The sequence below is a fragment of the Balaenoptera borealis genome (assembly GCF_965194805.1).
Source record: "Balaenoptera borealis genome assembly, chromosome: 14".
In the NCBI taxonomy this organism is placed as follows: domain Eukaryota; kingdom Metazoa; phylum Chordata; class Mammalia; order Artiodactyla; family Balaenopteridae; genus Balaenoptera; species Balaenoptera borealis.
This window is the reverse complement of record NC_138875.1, coordinates 52,465,818-52,484,657: the sequence shown is the minus strand read 5'-3', so window position 1 is coordinate 52,484,657 and position 18,840 is coordinate 52,465,818. Positions and strand designations below refer to the sequence as shown.

At 41.1% G+C, this 18,840-nt stretch overlaps 1 protein-coding gene and 1 long non-coding RNA gene across 5 annotated transcripts in view; one reads left to right on the top strand and one right to left on the bottom strand.

The window, feature by feature from the left end:
• LOC309610562 (uncharacterized protein) overlaps positions 1-18,840 on the bottom strand; it is a 651,150-nt gene that overhangs the window by 31,482 nt on the left and 600,828 nt on the right. For 3 of the 4 annotated variants that reach the window (XR_014234018.1, XR_014234019.1, XR_014234020.1), the window contains exon 6: positions 14,391-17,796. The exons of the other annotated variant lie outside the window; for it this stretch is intronic. The gene's annotated coding sequence lies outside the window, so the exon portion shown is untranslated. Of the gene's footprint in view, positions 1-14,390; positions 17,797-18,840 lie in introns of those variants that run through there. 4 annotated transcript variants of the gene reach the window in all.
• The window catches only part of LOC309610579, a 264,883-nt gene that overhangs the window by 83,294 nt on the left and 162,749 nt on the right, over positions 1-18,840 (top strand). The gene's annotated exons all lie outside the window — the stretch shown is intronic.

The following is an 18,840-nucleotide window of genomic DNA, read 5'->3' as shown; positions in this document are numbered from 1 at the left end:
TGTATATATATATATGTAATACATGTATAATACATTTTATTTGGGCAAGTAAAAGATCTGGATAGAGCTATATCCATCAAATAAGGATAAGATAAAAAGAAATGACACCACAACTATGCAATGACTACAGCAAAAAAGGGAAGGAATTAGCACAGCTTTGAAAGGCAAATGGGGAAATCATTCTTGAGGAAGACAATAGAGGGAACAGGAATACTTTCTGTTACTAACGTTTTATACTCTCAAAGTACTGAAAGAGGACAGGAAATCTATAAAACAAGAGATCTAAGTTAGATCTGGATCTTTCTTGACTTAGAGTGAAACATTCTTTTTAACAGTTACATGGGATGTCACCTTCCCATCAATGCTTATTTATGCAGTTCCCACATTTTTTGTTATTAAAAGACAGCATGCTGACTGCATTATTTAAAGGTCTCTGCATGACAAAAGCATTATAAACAAAGATAAAGACAAGTAACAGATTTTGAGAAAACATGCAACATATATAAACTGACAAAGGAATTTTATTCAGACTATATAAAGAACTCTGACAAATCATTAAGAAAAATGTAATCCATCTAATAGGAGAATAGACAAAGGGTGTGTGAAGAGGCAGGGAAATCTAGAAGAGGAAAAGGCAACTGTCCAGTGAATAGATGAAATGATAATCAACCTCACTAATAACAAAAATGCAAATTTAAACAACGGGGTTTGCATTCTGCTTCTGGAAAATATAAAGCACTTCTAGAAGTGCTTTTCTCTAGTCCTCCTGCTAAGTACAGATAAGAACCCTGGGTATTATATATAAAATGATATAAGAAGACTCTGAAAGGTAGCGAGAAGAAGGGAGACCAGCTAGAGACCCTGGAACCCGAGAACCAACAGGGCGTTGAGTCCCCTGGGTTTTCTTTTTGCCTCATACATCCCAGACTGGGGGCTGGAGAAGTGGGCACCCAGGAAATACCAACAGGCACAGACCAAAAAAAAGCCCAAGAAGAGCCTGCTCTCTCTGGTCAGAAGCCAGGAAGGGGGGCTTCCCTGGTGGCGCAGTGGTTGAGAATCTGCCTGCCAATGCAGGGGACACGGATTCGAGCCCTGGTCTGGGAAGATCCCACATGCCGCGGAGTGGCTGGGCCCGTGAGCCACGACTGCTGAGCCTGCGCGTCTGGAGCCTGTGCTCCGCAACAAGAGAGGCCACGATAGTGAGAGGCCCGCGCACCGCAATGAAGAGTGGCCCCCGCTCGCCGCAACTAGAGGAAGCCCTCGCACAGAAACGAAGACCCAACACAGCCATAAATAAATTAATTAATTAATTTAAAAAAAAAAAAAGTAGAAGCCAGGAAGGGGGCAGCCTGGAGAGACAGAACACTTTTAGACAGTAACTGCTCTACCGCAGCTGGATTCCACAGGCAACACTGTGGCCCTGCCCTCACACCGCCAGCAAAGGCTGAGCGGGGAGCTTAAGCTTCCACTCTAGATGAGGTATAATGAGCACCCCTCTGCACCCCACAGCTCCTCTCCAAGGTTGGGTGGTGTCAGAAAAGGAAGTGAGGGGTCAGGCTTTCATCCCCACCTGGTGATGATGGGATGCCCACCTTCCCATCATTGGGACACTTGGGGATCCCGAACTTCCACCCCCAGATGAGGACTCATATCGAGAATATATAGAGAACACTCAAACCTCAACTGTAAAAAAACAATCCAACTAGAAAATGTGCAAAAGATATGAACAGACACTTCATTGAAGTGGATATACAGATGGAAAATAAGCACACATTTAACATACCTGGCTTCAGAGAAATGCAAATTAAGACCACAAAGCAATATTCCTACACACCAATTAGAAAAGCTAAAATAATTCCTAGTGACAACACCTGGTGGTGAGAATGTGGAGGAAATGGATCTGTCTGATATTGCTGGAGGGAATGTAAAATGGTACAACCACTCTGGAAATGAGTTTGGCAGTTTCTTAAAAAGCTGAACACTTACCATACGACCCAGCAATTGCACTCTGGGCATTGATCCCAGAGGAGTGAAAACTTGTGTCCACCCAGAAACCTATATGTGGTGTTAAAAGGCAGCTTTACTGGTGATAGCCCCAAACTGGAAGCAACCAAAATGTCCTATGGCAGATGAATGAGTAAACAAACTGAGGGAATCCTCATCATGGAATACCACTCAGCAATAAAAAGGAACAAATAACTGATAAAAGCAATAACTTGAATGGATCTCAAGGGCTTTATGTTGACTGAAAAAAGCCAATCTCTAAAGGTCGTATACTGCATGATTGCATTTATATCACATTTTCAAAATGACACATAACGACAGAGGTAGAGAACAGATTAGGAGTTGTCAGGGGCTAGGGCAGCAGGAGGGAAATCTTTGTGGTGATGGACTAGTTCTGTATCTTGGTTGTGGTGTTGGTTACATGAATCCATACATGTGGTAAGGGACACAGACTATACACATTTTATATCAATGTCAATTTCTAGTGCTGATACGGTACTGTACTTACATGAGATATTGGGAGATACTGGGTAAAGGGTACACAAACCTCTCTGAACTATCTTTACAACTTGCTGTGAATCTACAATTACTCCAAAAGAAAAAGGAAAGAAACCCCTATGGGGTGCAATTTTTTGATCAGATTGGAAAACACCTTAAAATTTGATAAAATTAACTTTTGATAGAGGGCTAGAGAAGGGGGACAGTCATTCTGAAGGGTAGCTGATAGCATCTATGATGGCTAAATATATGCACAATCTTCCAAGAGATTCTAGGTGTTTCCTCTAAAGAAACACCCATGTGCAAAGGAGAGAGACATACAAGGATTCACTGCAGTATTGCTTGGACGAGAGAAAAATGAGGATGGACTAAATGTCCATCAAAAGTGGAATAATAAGTAAATATGGTAAAGTCATATAACGAAACAAAGCAGTTAAAAGGAATTATTAAATTCATATGTAGCAGCATGATGAGATTTCAAAAACATAGTGTTGTATGAAAAAGCCAATTACAGAAGACACATAAGGGAGAATACCATTTTTAAAGCTAACACATAAAATAATACTATATATTTTCTTTAGGCAAATATATATGAATATGAAGATATTAAAAGCAAAGGTAGGGCTTCCCTGGTGGCGCAGTGGTTAAGAATCTGCCTGCCAATGCAGGGGACACTGGTTCGAGCCCTGGTCAGGGAAGATGCCACATGCCATGGGGCAACTAAGCCTGTGCGCCACAACTACTGAGCCCACGTGCCACAACTACTGAAGCCCGCACGCCTAGAGCCCATGCTCCACAACAAGAGAAAACACCGCAATGAGAAGCCCCGCGCACTGCAACGAAGAGTAGCCCCAGCTCGCCACAACTAGAGAAAGCCCGTGCGCAGCAACAGAAACCCAATACAGCCAAAAATAAATAAATTAAATAAATGAATTTTTAAAAAAAGGCAAAGGTATAAAATACTTTACACAGAGTCCTAATCATGCTCACATCTGGTAAGAAGAGGGGAACGTAAGGAGAATATACTCAAGAATCACTAGGGTGATTAAAATGAATATGACCTGCAGTCATTTCTTATACAGTTTGTTTTATTCTTTCATTGTACAAGTAATTCACCCCCAAACAGTGACTACTAACATCTTGATTTCTTTTTTTACTTTTTTCCTGTGCATATTTTAACCTAGTTGTGATACTGTATGCGTGTGTGTTTGTGTGTGTGTATAATTTTGAATGCAGAGCTTTTAGAAACCCAACAGAAGCACTGTTCCCTGGTAGAAACACTGCAAAGTTTATGCAAAAACAATACCTACCATTTATTGAGCACCAAATGATTTGCCAAGTCAGTGCCCTATGTGTATCACACACATTATTCCTAAATCTCACCCCAATCCTATAAATTTTTATTCTCTCCATTTCCTATGGCTAAAGGGACAATAAATCTGAGGCTACAAGAGGTTAAGCCATATGCCCGAGGTCACAAATGTGGCCAAAGAGTCTGGACTCATACCAGCTGAGGTGTCTCTATAGCTCATGCTACTATGCAGAGTCTAGCAGTCTTCATCCTATGGGGTTAGTTTGACAAACATTAAAGCTGGAACATTTCCACAAAGCCAACTGCGGAAATTCCCATGATTCCCTGCCAATATGAGAGACGGACCAAGGAAGTAAACAGCAGGGCTGCCTTTCCTCAGAAGGGAAAGGGGAAATATTACAGCAAAATTTTCCCTCAAGTAGCCAAAGCTTGGTAAATATCATTCTTCCAAAGCTCCCGTTACGCCACTGCTTAACTCAGGAGAGAGCTGAAGGAAGTAATAGACGACTCCTGACAACAGCCAACATCCAAGAGAGAATATGAATAGCCTCCACTGATAGACAGCCCTCAGAGATGTTAGATGGATAGTCTTGCATTGCCTTTCAGGTCCTTGGTCTAACAACAAGAGCAACAGCTAATACTTCCATAGTACTTACATGCATAAATGTGCCAAGTAGTATTCGAAGCACTGTTATATATAAACTCATTTAATTCTCCATGGTGCCAACTTACACATAATAGTAAAAGGGATAGAATAAGGCAATAACATCATGTGTAGTATAGTACTGTCAGAAGCAAGAACTTGATCTCCAAATACCAGCATAATTTTTAAAAAATTGGCCAAGTTCTCTTATTAGCACACAGGCTCCACCCAAAGCCCTACACAGCTGACGGTCATCCACAGACCTGAAGGGGAGAAATGATGACACCAGGTTTCTGATGTGTGGCTGCAGTGACATTACCTCTGCCTGTGCAGAGAGAGGGGTGTGCTAAGTCTCCATCTGTGCAGGCCAAGTGGCGGCCATGATATTAATATTTATTGCCCCATTTAGCATTTGCAGCCTGGATGGCAATTCTGAATGATCTTTAACTGGGACACAGATAAATCGCTGATCTCAAGGCAGGGGTCAGTCCTGTAGTCCACGTGATGAGCTGGGCGGGGGGTTACTCCCAGTCTAATGCTGCACGTCTTATCTATTGTATTTATGATTTAATTCTACACAAGTGCTGACTATTAGCAATATGCTCCCTGCCCTGAAGAAATAATTATGCAAAAAGAGAAAGAAGGAGCAAGCAAAAGTACTCTTTGAGCCTCACCTGCCTTCTTGGAGGAAATAGAAATGTATTTTCTCTCCCTTGAGGATGATCTTCTGAGAAATAAAAACGCTTATTTCCAAATTGTAATTGACTATTATTAGCTCCACATATCCTTTGGAGATGTTAACTATCATGTGTTTTCTCTACTTAAGAAATGAGAGGATTAGTGATTTGCCCTCTCTTGCACAATTAAAAGTCAGTTCTAGGAGGTCTTTGACCCCAAGACCAGATGGTTCAGTTAAAGTTAAGTGAAGGGTTGAGCAATGATCTAGCTTACTTGAGTGGTATATAGAGAGCAAGTACAGGTCACAGGGACCAGAATTCCACCAGGACCAGAATTTCTTTGGAATCTCAGTCTGTGGATATCTCCCCCAAATGCTCCAGAGCAGTGATTCACACTCCAGAAGGGCATGCCCCCCACAGAAAGCATATCAGAATTTCAGGGAAGGGGGAAAGTTTGAAAACGCAAGTCGATTTCATAATGCCATTTTATATATGAAAAAGAAAAGAAGATGCCTCTTGATTTCCTGCATGAAGATAAGTAATCGAAATCAAAGTCTCTTTGAGGAGAGCAGGACATCTTGGTTTTCAAAACAGGGCTGTTGGTTTAGAAATACTGCTCTAATGTTTAAACTTTCAAGTCTAGATTGACGATGTTGTGTAGGAAGCTCAGAGATTAGGCATGCAGGCTTTGGAGCCAGACTGTCTGGGTTCAAATCCTGGTTCTACTGTCTGTGTGACATTGGCAAGTTGCCTTACACTTTCTAAACCTTCATTTCCTCACTTGTAAAGTGAAGATGTAGTAATAAGACCTCATTATAAGGTGTCTTGGGAATTAAATGGTATGATACATGCGAAGTATGCAGCAGTGTTAGACACAGGAAACAGTCAATGATTGTAACTATTATTACTAGGCATCATTTTTTGATTTCCCGTTTTTCTCTGGTCCTATTAAATCTTTTGAGGAACTTCAAGTTTTTGTCAAATGTTCAGGACTGTTCCAAACGCATTTTCTCTAGTTTTAAGAATTAAATAGGGATAGTGAAGTTCATCAGACATAGTTCTAGTGATACAATAATGTACTGTGTGTTTTGTGCACCTCTCCCTATTTATAATGAATAAACTTTTGAAACAAAGAAAAATGTTCTGCTCACCCACCGTGGAGCAGACACTGCTGGTTGCTGACCCAAGATCTATTTTCCGATGCCTACACCCTTCTTAATGGGACCCCTGGCCATCTCCTGTTGCCACATACTTCAGGGGAAATGAAATCTCATCCCCAGCTATAGGGGATGGATCCTGGGTAGTTTAAGGCAACCATGGTGATGTGAGAGAAAAACACGAGTCTCTTCGTTAACTGTAAGCCCAGACTCCTTTTGTTCATGGAAAGATGCATGTACCACAGCAAACACCACACAGATCCAAATGAAAGCCACTTCTTTTTAATTTCTATACCTTTCCTTCCTCTACTCCCACCCCCAAATTATTCTTTTTTCTCTCTGTTTCTCTGTTCCATTTGAATAAACACATAATTGTTTTCCATGAGGCAAAAATAAAATAAAATAAAATACACAGACATGCAGCATGCTGAGAAATCATTGGGGAGCTTCTACTTTCTTTACTCCTAAGAAAGACACATAAGAAAGGATGCCTTTTCTTCCCCTTGTCATTGTCTTGTTCATATTTGACACCTGGAACTGCCGTTGCCACCTTAAAACCATGAGGACAGCCCATAGGAGAGCAAAGCTGATAGATTGAAGGGGACATAGTGGAAGGATGTTAAGAACCTGGGTCCTTGATTCCATGCTGAGCTGCTGATTGTACCAATATGAAGCCCTTACTGCCACTGGACTTATGAGAATTAATAGATTTCCTACTGTTTAACCGAGATTGAGCTGGTGTTTTCTATTATTTATAGCCAAAAGTATACTAATACACGGCATATAAAATCCACATTAGAATGTCTTAATATAAACTAGAAGAAGTCAGAAGTGTCTCTCTTATGGTCCTAAACACCCTTGATTTCCCTCAATAACCCCTTTCATTCCCATCACCTCTAAAGTAATCCTACCCTACTCAAAATAGGTCTGAATCCAAACACTTCTCCCCGTCTCTGCTGCTGTCACTCTAATCCAAGCCCCCATCATTGCTTTCCTGTTCGACAGCAGTAGCCTCACAGCTGAATCACCTGCGTTCATGCTCGCCCCACTTCTGCAATCGATTCTTTTTCAAAGTGAGATAAAATTCACATGACATAAAATTCACCGTTTTAACCATTTTAAGGTATACAATTCAGTGGTTTTTAGTATATTACCAGTTGTGCAATCAATCACCACTATCTACTTCTAGAACATTATCATCAACCCCAAAACAAACCCCATACCCATTACACAGTCACTCCCCATCTCCTTTGCTCCCCAGCCCCTGGCAGCCGCTCATACCATCTATTCTTAGCATCTATTCCACAGCAGCTGGAGCGATATTTTCCGAAGATAAATCAGATCAGGCCACTTCCCTGCTTAAAGCCTTTCAATGGCCTTGAATAACATTTAAATTCCTTAGTTTAACCTGGAAGACCATTCATGACTTGTCAACCTCTCCAATTTCATCTTGCAATATTCTCCCACTTGCTTGCCAGGTTCTGGCCACACACGCCTTCTCGTGTTCCTTGAACATACTAGCTCATTCCTACCTCACTGTTCCCTGTTCAGATGCTCTTCACTACTTTGCAGGTGGCTGCCGTCTCATCCTTCAAGTGGCATCTCAATGTCACCTCCCCGGGGAGTCTTCCCTAAGTAGTGCTCCCTAAACCCACTGCTCTTTGGCGTCACTCCTTTTAATTTTCCTTAAAACTTTCATCACTCTCTGAAATTATGATGTTCATATTCATTTCTTAAAATTAACAGAAGTCCATAGTTTATTCCAATTTCCTTAGTTTTTGCCCAATGTCCTTTTCTCTTCCAGGATCCCATCCAGGATTCCACATTACACTTAGCTGCCCTGTGTCCTTCTGCTTCTTTTGGCCGTCACAGTTTCTCAAACTTTGTTTTTGATGACCTTGACTGTGTTGAGGAGTACTGGTCAAGCATTTTGTAGGATGCCCCTTTATTGGAATTTGTCTGATGTTTTTCTCATGATTAGACTGGGGCTATGGCTTTTGGGGATACAGCACAGAGATAAAGTGCCATTTTACTCATATCATATTCATTTTTTATTAGTTGGTCACCTGCCTCTTCCACTGTTAGAATGTTAAGCTCCATGAACTGTTCTGCTCACAGCTTTATTCCTAGAACCTAGAACAGCATCTAGCACGTAGTAAGCCTCTTTAATTACCAGTTGATTGAATTAATGAATAAACAAGAAAAAAATGACCAATGTACTGCCTTTACACATGCATTTCACTGTTTCACATGTGAAATGAAATACGGGTAAAGAAGATTCTTTGAGCATATGTCAAAGGCACTAAAACTCTTTCAAATAATCTGGCATATCCATGAGATAAATCTAAACCCTCATGTGAATAAATAACTAACCCAAGGTCAATGACGCATTCAAAATCATTAATGAAAATTGATTTTCCTTCTCTGTAGGGTTGCTTCTCTCTGCAGCACCACAATCCCTTCTGCAGAGTCAGCCACGATTCATGTGTTTTCATTCATTTCTACCCAGAGTCTTCTTTTTCCTGAATGATGCTAGCCTTTATGAATTTTTTAAAAAAAGATTTGGCTTGGTTGACCCATACATGAAAAGGGGATGGGTGATTTCATGTAGGTAAGTTTTGGAAGGCAGTAATTCTCCTCAGAACAATGAGCTAAAACATGATGGGAAGCTTGGCTTGCCCTGGAGAGAACGCAGGGAGAGGATGACGGAGCCCAGGCAGCTGAATCAAGGGCTTTGCCAACTGACTTCATGGATGTACGGGAGCAGGAGGCGTCTGTCGGCAGCCAGCTAAATGCCTTTCCAGGAACATGGTGGAAACTGATTAAATATATATGCAATCACATGAATTGATAGGGGGAACCTGGGGGACGTCTCGGCCATTAGAACACCAAACACCAATGGGGTCTCCCTGGTGGTCATGAAGGAAGTTCACTTTCTGGCACAAGCTCTCAGAGGATGAAATCCCTGAAAGGAAGAACTATTTGTATTCCACTCAGATTTCATTTAACCTTTTCTTTTGGAAGCCCCAGTAAGCAAAGGCACATTTGTCAAAGCTTCAAGATGAATGAGGAAAGCTTTTGTGCATTAAACTTGCAGATATTCAGAAGGACTTACTGGAAAGGCAGCCCTGGGCTGGGAGTAGGAAGACATTCACTGTAACTGGCCAGGCAGTGGGGGTCTCGGCTATCATCACCTCCAATGTGCCAATTTCCTAACTGTGCATAATCCCCCAATCAATTGATTTAATCATGAATTTCCCTAGGTAATTAACTGTGTTGAGTATCTCTGGTTAGTATATTCATTTTTCCTAAATATCCCTCAGAGTATGTGTGACTTATAGATCAAACACCACAAGTTATAGAAGAAGTTTAACTTACATATCTCATTTAACTAATACTATTATGACATAGTTTGTGTCTCCTTGAGTTTAAGATGCCATCGATGGTAGCACTATGGATTTAATATACAGCATTTTGGGGAGAAAGAAAACAATCATAAGAAGACAAATTCTGATTTCAGAAATGTTAATACATGGGGAAATTTACAATATGGAGCTGAAATTTGGGATGTCAAAAACCAAGTGAGTGTTTCTAGACACTGAGAATTCCTGGTGACCTCAGTCTGCAAAGCCTATTCATCTCCCTGGTAACCATGACGCTTCTTGGGTGCTGGGGTCAATGTTTAGTGTTCCAGATTTCCCAGGACTCCTCAATCAGAGCTGGTCTTGGAGGCGGCCTAGAAGACCATCTTGGTGCCACCTCCCCCCCGATCCCTCTGCCTGCTCAGGCTGGACAGTAGGGTAGTAGCCCTCTCCGTTCCTACACCCTCCTCCAGAGGCACAAGAAGTCAACCCTGCTGCCGCTGCTGGCCACCTTTCTGTTTCTCACTATCCGGTTTCTCGTCCCGACGAGCATCGGTCCCCACCCTCTGTGAGTTCTCTAAGGTCCCTTCTGCCTGGTCATTCACTCTTCAGTTTCCACCATTCTCCACATTACATCCTGTATGATAATCCTCATACACTTCCATTTTTACCCAAGATAGGCATTCTTCCTCTCTTACAGCCAAAGAAGAATTCTGGGGTTTTCCATGTTTGCTATAGCATTCTAAAACACCACCAACACTACCATATCAACAACTAGCATTTATTAAGCACTTATTCTGTGCCAGACACTGTGCTATGTGTATGGTCTCGTAAGTCACTACAACAAACCTCTGAGGCAGATACGTTACTATTCTTTCTTACAAATGAGGACAATGAAGCCTAGTGGGTAGGTCACTTGCCCAAGATGATACAGCTAGAAAAGGAAGGGCCGAGACACCACCAGATCTGCCTGCTCCATGGAGCAGGGGCATGACCATTGCTCTGTGAGGCCTCTCCTTTGCTAGAAGCTGGTGTACAAATAGCCCTGGTGAAGGGGCTCCTTGGTCAGATGGAGACGTGAAGGAGAGAGAGGATTTGAGGACCCAGCTCAGGGTCCCAGCTTGGATAACTGGGTAGACAAGCGGTACATTTTGCTCATGTTGGAAATTCAGGAGAAGAAGGTGTGTGAAGACTTTGGCATCTACCTTCTCCACGGTGAGTCCTGTCGTCCTCCTGATGAAGAACTTCAAAGCCCAACTCACAGGCTGGTCCAAACACTCCAGCCAATCATTTTCTTGACCTCTTTGACTCCAATGGCTTTCACTTGGACTCCATTTCAGCCATTTGCCCTCTTGGCTGTGCTTGTTCCTTGAGTTCCCTGGAACTTCCCCACAGGAGAAATCTCACACTGGAACAGCCCACTTTCTGTCTGCCTCTGGGGTCCTGTCAGCGCTCTCACTCTGGTTACTTGCACCACATGTGTGCTTCTGCCTCGGTAAGAGCAGCAAGACTTCAGCCTGCCTTTCTTCTCTGCATGTGCAAGTTCCATCCTGTCGTACTGCTTTTCCTAAACAGCCCGACCCCACGGTCGTGATCCCTACTTCCTTCTGCAGCCTCTTCTCTTGCCAGGGTCTTGTGTGTCTGCCTCCTTGCTCCAGGCAGAAAAAGGGACTAGATATTTCTCTGATTGTAAGATCCCACCCATTGAAGAGGCAATAATGTTCAATAACAGATTTTCAGAAGAAAGCAAACTCTGCCACGTCGAATATACACAGTAATTGTAATGAATCTCTGTATTTCAGAAATGGGAAAAATGGAAACAGATCTGTTTTAGGATGTAGGGATTAGGACACTTTCAGTTCTGGGGATTGTACCAGCTTCTTCCATGCTCAGGACTCTGCACATACTGTTTTCTCTCCCTGGAATAGAAATCTTGTCTCATTTATCTTTTTAGCAACACTGTAAGACGGGCATTATCATCTCCATTTTCTAAGAGGGAAACTGTTTGAGAAACTTGAAGTTATTTTCTCTCAGAAGGTTACATAAGTAATAAGGAGAGAATCAAATCTCAAACGTAGGCTTTATATCTTCAATTCCTATTTTCCTTGTATTCTGCCATCCCACAGCCTGATTCACTAATTCCTACTTGTCCTCCAAGACTCAGTTACAATACCTGTCCTGCGAAGCCCTCTCTGACCCCCTTTTCCAGGTGGAGGTGGGACTCAGTACCTCTTCTGTGCTTCCCTAGTACCTGTACATTCCTCCACTGTGTTTGGAATGACTAGGTACAGAGGTCAAGCATGTTTTAATTTTGTATCTTTAGGGCCAACTTGGGCTCGGCACATAGTAGCCCTTCAAACAATATTGGTTTCCCTTCCCCAAAGCTGTTCAAAGCCCCCATTGGGCACTGACAGTTTTATCTGTTTCAGGATCATTAGAACTTCAAGAACAACACAAATGTTATCGTTCCTTTTGAAACCTTCAAAAGCTCCCTAAACTATGCTTTCCGGAAGCCTTAAATAGTCACCTTGGAAAGCACTAATCAGTATTACAAATTAAATGTATGCTCTTCTGGCCATGCTATGCTACACACACCCGAAAATCCTATCAGCTGGGGAGGAAACGAACGTCTACGTTGTTCGATGTTTGGCCCTGACTTTTTAAAAAGCGCACGAGTACGTTTTACTGGTAGGAGCAAAGCTGTGATGATAGCAAAGTCTCCTGAGATGGAAGCAGTAATAGGGGAAACGGAGTCAAAGAACTCTCCCCATGTTATTTCTTCTTTAAAAGAATCGGCCTGGACGAAGCACTGCTTGGATGACTCATTGATCTCCCCCTTTGGCCGAGGGCAGAGCCTCGCCTGCCTGCTGGGTTTTTGGGTGAGTTTCTGGCGAAGCACACAGTACGCCATGCAGGAAGTGAGGTCACGATTGTTTTGGCAGTTTGGTTGGCGTTTATCCCCTGGTAGTGGCTGAGGTTTATCAGTAGGCTTAGCCTTTGTACTTTGAGAAACCAACTATTATCTCACCCACAATTTAGAATAATAAAAAAGTCCACGGCAGAAAAATGTGCAGTAAGTAAAGATAAAGAACAAACAAGGGAGAATCCAGTGTTCCTGTCGACATTGGCCTCCAGAGCACACATCCTATCCATGGTCTGATAGGGCCAGCAAGAAATCTCCCCCTGCATTCTCTCCCTCTCTTTCTGGTCCTAGCTTCCAGTCAAGAAAAATTTTAGAGGGGGGCTGCGAGCAGAGAAAACAACATTATATCTGTAGTTAATGGTTTATGTGCAGTTGCTTCCTGAAGTGACCCGTCATGGGACACAGGCTTAGGGAGACCACATGTTCTTCATCTTGGAGGCTTGTTTCCTCCCTGGGAGCTGTAATCAGAGCAGTTAAAAATGGCACGGCCTCCACAGCAGTTGCTAGAACTGACTAGAAGAACCTGGTCATTGCTGCTGGTCAGGGATCCTGCACCGAGGCTTCCAGCACCAGGCAAGGCACCAACTGGATTTCTGATTTGGTTCGAAGTCTGAGATTCTATGAGTGTATGCGTTACAAATACACAGAGAAGCAGGATTCTCCTGTAACACTTTGCCCCGGACAGGTCTCAAAGCCTATAAAGTATGTAACTGCACAAAAAAGTCACTGCAAATCTTACTTTAAATAGCCAAAGCAATGGAAAAGTAACACGATATTGTCATTGAAATGATCTAAGATTGGTTAAACAGCTGAGCCACTGTATTATTATTAACTGGAAAACACACACATAGATGAAGATGTTGAATAACTTGATAATTTATGGTCATTCATCAAGCAAGTTGGAGACTTCTGGTGCAAACATAGTACTTCTTCAAGAGATGTTGTTTTGTTTTTTGAATCTGGAATATATTGTGGGACTTTGAGTATGTGGTTATAAACTCAGAGCACATATAGGCATTTATAGTTTTTAGGACTATTGTTAAAATTATTGTTAAAAATGATTGAAGGTACATAATGTTGAAAGATAAAAACAAAGCTTGATATAGGATGTGGACCTTACAGATCACCCTGTTACCTGATGTTCTGCAAACATGCTCTAAGTGAGAGGATCACAGCCCACAGTAGCATTGGGACATCTCAGAGGAACTCGGAGTCTCTTAGTGGATCAGTCCTGCCCCGTCCAGGATTGGATCTCCCCTGTTGCATCCAGCTGCAGCTGGTCAGAGTTGCAGGATGGAAGTTACTGACAGTGTCTGTGGACAGTGTCCGTGGACGGTGTCTGTGGACAGTGTAAAGTGGTGGCTAAAGTGCTAGATGTGAAGTCAGGCAAAGCACATTTAAATCTCATATCTGCTTCTTGTTAGCTATGGAGCTTTGGTGAGTTAATTAATCTTTCTAAACCCCAGTTACCTTTTGAGATTATTGTGAAAATTAAATACATCTATGGAAGGCCAATTCACTAACAGCCTAATTTTCTCATTAGCCATTAGGTCCTCAGGTCCCACATCCTTCTTTTTCTAGATTGATTTATATTATTCACCCTTAAAACTCTCTTGAATCCCTTTTCCTTCTCTTTCCAGCATCCTGGCCTGGAAATCCCCAACCTAAATGGACCCATCAAGTCATTGCTCAGGGTTTCATCCTAATCCTCTCACCTAATGCGTGGAAGAAATCATTCACACAAGCCTCACACTTTTCCACCCTCATCTCCCTCAGCTCTCAGCATCATTTGACACAATTGGTTGCTCCCTTCTTCTTGATTTCTTAACGCCACTTTAAAATATATCTTAAAGTTCTTGGCTTCATTGTTTAAATTAAAACTAGAGTTTCTTTCCTTTTCGAAGGACTATGATACGACTTTTCACAGAACCAGGACACAATAATTTTACTGAAGAGCAAACCGTTCAGCGAATGGGAAGCTCCTTCAAATTTTGGACAGAGCCCTTCTGACCCTGTCTCGAATACAGGACCTATATTCTCACGGTAAATTCTAGAGTCCTGGAACTGTGTTTCCCGGGGACTTAAGAAAACTCAGAAGGCAAGGTCCGCAGTCCCTGTAACCCTCTGTGTCAGCCTCAGAGTTGGCCGTCAGCTGACTCCCCCTCATTATTCTTCAAAGCCTGAGACTTCAGGAGAGGAGTGGCTCGATTCCATTGGTGAATCACAGGACTCCAGAGAGATATATAAATACCTATTTGGTTTTCTTTCAGGTTCCAGCAAGGTCTAAGTGGGTAGGGGGCGGCGGGGGAATGCCCAGTCCCTAGGGTGTTGACTGACAGGGAGCAGACATGATTCATGGGCCCCGCCTCGCTGTGAGAGAAACTCATGGGGCTCCGGCTATAGCACCTGCACTTTCACAAGTGCTCCTCCAGTGCACTTTCTGTCTGCAAATGTCTGCATTCATTTGGAGAGTTTCTTTTTTTCAGTGTCTTTCGCAGCTATTGTAACTGCTAGCTCGAGGGAGGCGTGTGACGGAGTTCGTGTCTTTGCCAGTAGTCCTGGAGGAAAATGAAGCCGTCCTCAAAAATGAGTTACTCACGATGTGAATTCATTGAGTAAACGAAGGCTGAATGATAATGGGAAGAGTTACTCATATGCTGTAACAGACACTCACTACCATCTGGCCTCTTCATGCCCACATGTTCCTTACTCTAAATGAGGTTAATGGGAATTAATACATATGTATTAGGGAAAGGAGAGCTCCCCGGGGACATGAGCTAACTATCAGCACAGCGCTCTTCCCTAGGTAGACAGCAAGGGTGCTTGGGGAAGCACTGAGTAATGGTGGAAAGATAAATTACATACAGATTCGTCAATATCTTGCCAACTAAGCTTCCTGAACAGGACATTTCTGAGAAAAATGCTGGCATCTCAGCAGTTCCAATAGTTGCCTTTCCTTGTGCTGTTTCACAGGGCAATTCTTTCCACATGGACCTTCCTGCAAATCGACAGTAGAATCATTTTTTTTTTAACTTACAAATAAAATGCTTTGAAACTGTATCTGTAGGAATAGCCGTCATTGAGTAGGAAAATCGGTCATCACACGAGGTGATGCTTGATAAAGAATGTCCCTAAAATGTGTGATATGTGTGGCCAAGCTGTGCATTTCTATCCTACCATTAAGAGCAGAGTATCGGAGCAGATATTTTTGCATACTATCTCTCTTATTCATATCAGGGCTATCTCTAGTCCATGCTCTTAATTATTTATATAATGCCCATATTGTGAAATATATATCATGCATTATGAGCGTTAGATGGTGCTTCTCCATGGCTTCTATCATAGTACTCTATCAACCCACTGTATAAACAACCTCTCTCATACACAGGACTGCATGATTACCCTGATGAATTGATTTTGTTCAGACCCTGTGTACATATTAGAGCAATGTTTTATCACTATATAGATATATACACACACTCAATACTCACTGGTGTTAAAATAAATATTGTGACTTTGTGGAGAGAATAGCCTCATTGCATCAGATGGTCCTTATCAGCCACGCAGATAGGAGCGCGCCAGCTTGTAGCTTGGTTGTCGTGCTGTTTGGGGTGCTTCCCCTCCTCATCCAAGCCAGGAAAGGGCTCTGTTCTTCATCAGATCAGATGGTCTAAGTCTGTGTGTACTGGAGAAATCTGAAAGCATTTTGTCTATTCAGTCAGTCTAGTTTGGCTACTCCATTGATTAGCATTTATTGACCACTTAGCCGTGTATCTGATCACTGTGGGAAATATTAAAAAACGACAATCCTTTTAAAGAACGTAAGCGTGGATGACTGAAGATCGAAATTGTTCCTTTTTAAACTAGCTTTATTGAGATATAATTCACACAGTGTCCAAGTCATCCAGTTAAAGTGTACAATTCAATGATTTTTAGTGTATTCAGAGTTGTGCAACCATCACCACAATCAACTTCAGAATGTTTCATTACCCGTAAGATAGAACAAATGGCAATCAATCCCCCTCCCCCTCCCCCTAAATCTCCCCTCTCCAGGCAATCAGTAATTTACTTTCTGTCTCTATGGAATTGCCTGATCTGTATAATTCACATAAATAGAATCATACAATATGCGGTCTTCGTAACAATTTTTTTTCCCACTGGGCATAATGTATTCAAGGTTCATCCATGATGTCGCATGCAGGAATCAGCACTTCATGCCTTTTCATTTTATTCCCTTTTATTTTTTATTCCTTTTTACAATGGAATAATATCCACATATGTTTTCATTTGTCTTGGGGGGTATAAATATATAATTGCTGGTAATTCGACATTTAATCTTTTGAGGAGCTGCCAGACTGCTTTCCAAAGTGACTGCACCATTTTTCATCACCATTAGCAAACTACAAGGGTTTCAGTTTCTCCACATCCTTGTCAACACTTGTTATTATCTGTCTTTTTGATTATTGCTATCCAAGTGGGTGTGAAGTGTTATCTCATAGTGACTTTGATTTGTATTTTCTTAATGACTAATCTTTTTGTGTGCTTTTTGGCCATTTGTCTATATTCTTTGAAGAAACATCTATTCCTATTCATTGCCAATTTTAAAATTGGGTCATTTTCTTTTTATTATTGAGTTGTAAGGGTCCTTTATGTATTCTAGATAAAAGTCCCTTATCAGATACATGATTTACAAATATTCTGTGGGTTGTCTTTTCACTTTCTAAATGGTCTCCATTGAAGCACAAAATTTTTAATTTTGATAAAATCTAATTTACTTAGCTTTTGTTTTGTCACGGTGCTTTTGGTGTCATAAGAAGACTTTACCTAGCCTCAGGTAATGAAGATTTAACTCCTATGTTAAAGTCTACTATTCCTTGTTGATCTTCTTTCTAGTTGTTCTATTATTAATAATTAGGTATAGAAGTCTCCAAATATTACTTTTGAATTATTTCTCCTTGAAATTGTGTCCATTTTTGCTTCTTGTATTGTGGGACTCTGTTGTTAGGTGGATATATGCTTATAATTGTTATAGCTTCCTGATGAATTGACCCTTTTATATTATAAAATGTTCTTCTTTGTCTCTAGTAACAATTTTTGTCTTAAAGTCTATTTTGTCTGGTATCACAATATTATAGCCACTCCAGTTTTCTTATGGTTGCTGTTTGCATGATATATCTTCTTTCCATTCTTTTGCTTTGCATCCTGAATATGTGAAAAATTCTACAAAACAATAAGAAAATGACAAACAATCCATATGCATTACCTATGACCCAGCAATTCCACTCCTGAGTATACACCCAAGACACATATGTGCATATATTTAAAAAGAAAAACCCAACATGCACTAGATTGTTCTTAGAAGCAGTACTTGTAATACCCTCAAACTGAAAATAACCCAAGTGTCTGTCCATGGCAGAATGGGTAAGCATTCCTTAGTATATGCATACAATGGAATATTATATTTCAGTGAGAATGAATTGTAATGTGGCTGAATACAATAATGTGGCTGAGTCTCACAAATATGATAGTGAGTTAAAGAACACCTACACAAAAGACTACATATGTATGAGTCTATTTAGATAAAGTATAAAAACAGATAAAATTTATCTACGCTCAGCCAGAGTAGTGGTTACCCTTAGGTCGAAGGGAAATTACCCTTACTCTCTAAGTTTACCTTAATTAGTGGAAGGGAAAGTGAGAGGGAATTCTGGGAGTGCTGATGCTAGTGTTTCTTGATCTGGGTGTTGGTAACTCAGGTGTGGTTACTTTTTGAAAATTAATTGATATGTGTGCTTGTCTATACATGTATTATACTTTAATAAAAAGTTCTTTAAAAGGACTATGACTTGAATAATATATGGAATGCTTTGCATTTTTTTAAAAAGTTAGCATATATTGAAACCTGACAAAGATGGCACGAAAAATTTTGACTAAACTCACTCAGGAATACGATAAAAACAAAACACTAGCAAATCTAATCTAGCATTATATTAAAAAAATATAATGATCTAGGAAACCATGAATGATTCAACATTAGGAAATCTAAAAACATCATTGAGCACATCAATAGGTCAAAAGAGACAAATGTTATGCTCATCTTGACAAATGTCAAAAGGCATTTAAAATTCAATATCTATTTCTGATAAAAAGTTAAATAAATTGCGTATAGAATATTCCCTCAACATGATTAAAAAGTTATCTCAAACCAGTAGCTTACATCATGCTTAAAAGCAAAATACTAGAGCAGTGTTTTCCAAATTTGTT